We start from the raw sequence: 2,339 nt of genomic DNA, 5'->3' as shown, positions 1-2,339 counted from the left end.
AGGGACTTGGCCCGAGCACCAGGAGTCCTCAAACAGCCGTGCCAATGCCTCCACAATGACACCAGCCAATTCCCTCAGCACCTGCGGATGAAGGTCATCCGGGCCCACTGACTTGGACACATCTAAGCCCTCCAAGTAATCCTTAACTATGTCTGGACTAACTGTCAGGGGACTCATGTCCTTCCTGGGCCTCTCTACGCTGTCACCCGAGAGCACCCCCTTGTCAGCGGACAGGAACAAAAAACTTGTTAAAGAGTTCTTCCTTCTCTCGCGCGTCCATCACCAACTGCCCTGCCCTGCCCTGCCTTGTAGGCGTCCAATGTTACCCTGAGACTACTTCTTGCTACCTATATACTTGAAAAAGGACTTTTTGTTATCCTTAATCCCAGAAGCTAATCTAACCTCCAGTGCTGCTTTAGCCTTCCTCACCAAATCCCTACAAGCTCAGGTCAGGGTGGTGTACTCCTCCTTTGTCCCTGCCCCCTGCTTCCACCGCCAGTACACTTTTTTCTTTGCCCTCAGGCCAGCCTGCATATCCGCGCTCAGCCATGAAGGTTTCTTGGACCCTTTTCCCGCCTCCCTGCACAGAGGAATCGCGTCCTGCTGTGCCCCAAGGATAGCTTCCTTGAGGAAGGATCACCTTGTTGGACCCCCATACTAGCTACCCCCTGGGCTCCGAGTGCCTCCCTGAGTACTGCCCTGAGCACTTCGAAGTTGGCTTCCCTAAAGTCAAGTGTTTGCACTGTGCTAGTTATCCTCCCCACCTTTCTCTGAAACTCCCATTGGAGTTGACTTTCTCCACCCCCTGTTTCCCAATGGTGCCACTCCCAAGTTCAGAGTTTCAACCAACTCTTGCATTTAAATCAGCCATGAAGATAAGCTTGTTTTCCTTGGCAATGGCAGTCAGGACTGTCAAGAGCACAGTAGAACTGTTCCTTGATGACTTCGTCATTGTCAAGTGGGGTGTGTATGCACTGATGACTGTAGCATACTGGTTGTTACTGAGTTTGAGGTGGAGAGTCATAAGGTGTACATTAATGCCCACAGGGACTTCTGAAAGCTGGCTGGCAATCTTGTTCTCGATGGCAAAGCCAACCCCATGAATACACCTCTCTTCAGGTGAATTTCCTTTCCAAAAAAAAAGGTGTAGCCACCTCCTTTTTCTTTCAGTTGACCTTCATTAATTAGATACATTTTAACAAACATGACTTTTTTATTCTCTTGTGTGCATGTGTGTGTGCCTGCACATTCCATGTTTGGTGGTTTTCCCATGAAACTTAACTGGAGAACTAGAGCTCTTTTCTGTTAGGATTCAGTCTTTTTTTTGTGTTTTCAATTGAGCTGAAATTGATGCATTGATTTTATGTAACAAAACAAAATAGCTTCCCATTCCTTCATGACCAACCACCTCAGGCCAAAACACCTTTGTTCAGCATTGCTCAGCCATTATCATTAACTCTTGAAATAATATTAATTTAGCTACGGAAGCTGTAAATGCCTTGAAGACCACAATTTTTCTGAGATAATAAAGCTTATTCATTGTTGATGGTGGAGGAACTGAATTATTTAATAAAGACAAATCCCAGTTCTGCTTAGGTAGCCCAAGTAAATACCTTATGGGTATATGAGTGTCACAGCATTCCTTTCTGCCATGTTTCCCTAGAGGCTCCTGAGCACAGCCAGATGGAACCAGACTGTGACAGGCTTGGGTGATCTCTCTGCCCAGAGTCTGGCACCTCTAGCAGCCAGACTGGCCTGTCAGTGCTCCCCAGCTTCCTCTGTCCCCTATCTCTCTCCTGCCATGATTTTGCAGTTAGATATAGAATATGAGAGGCTGCCTATGGAAGGTGGGTTGACCACCTCCTTGGTGCCTATTACTTCTCTCCTTTTACCCTCCCTCTTTAAGAGGGCTATGGTGCCCTTAGGACCTTCATTTCCCAGCAGCCCCAGTGGTGGTGCTGGCTCCATCTGACTGCTGCTGCTACAAAACCCAGCCCTGCTTCCTGGGCACCCTGGTCAGTCTGCTCTGCACCCACCACTGGAGACAGGATCTGCACAGGCTGGGTGGCTGGCATGAGGCCATAGCTGGGAGTGAGATGAGCAGGCATGCTGGGGAGACCTTGGGTTTATGGGGCAATGACGTGGGGCCAGAGCTGCAGCCAGGGCAGAGCTGTGATCTGCTACCCACATGCCCATGTGATGAGCATGGGTTCCATGGGCAGGGAATGGTGCTGTCACCACCCCAAAATCCCAGGCCTGGACACGGCTCTCCACCCAGCTGGGTTCTTGGCCAGTCTCCATGGGGACCCCAGGATCTTGGGGTGGTGACATGGGGCTAG

Source organism: Crocodylus porosus, unplaced genomic scaffold (genome assembly GCF_001723895.1).
Source record: "Crocodylus porosus isolate Cpor-Errol unplaced genomic scaffold, CroPor_comp1, whole genome shotgun sequence".
NCBI lineage: Eukaryota > Metazoa > Chordata > Crocodylia > Crocodylidae > Crocodylus > Crocodylus porosus.
The sequence above is the reverse complement of the archived record's forward strand: the minus strand, read 5'-3'. Positions refer to the sequence as shown.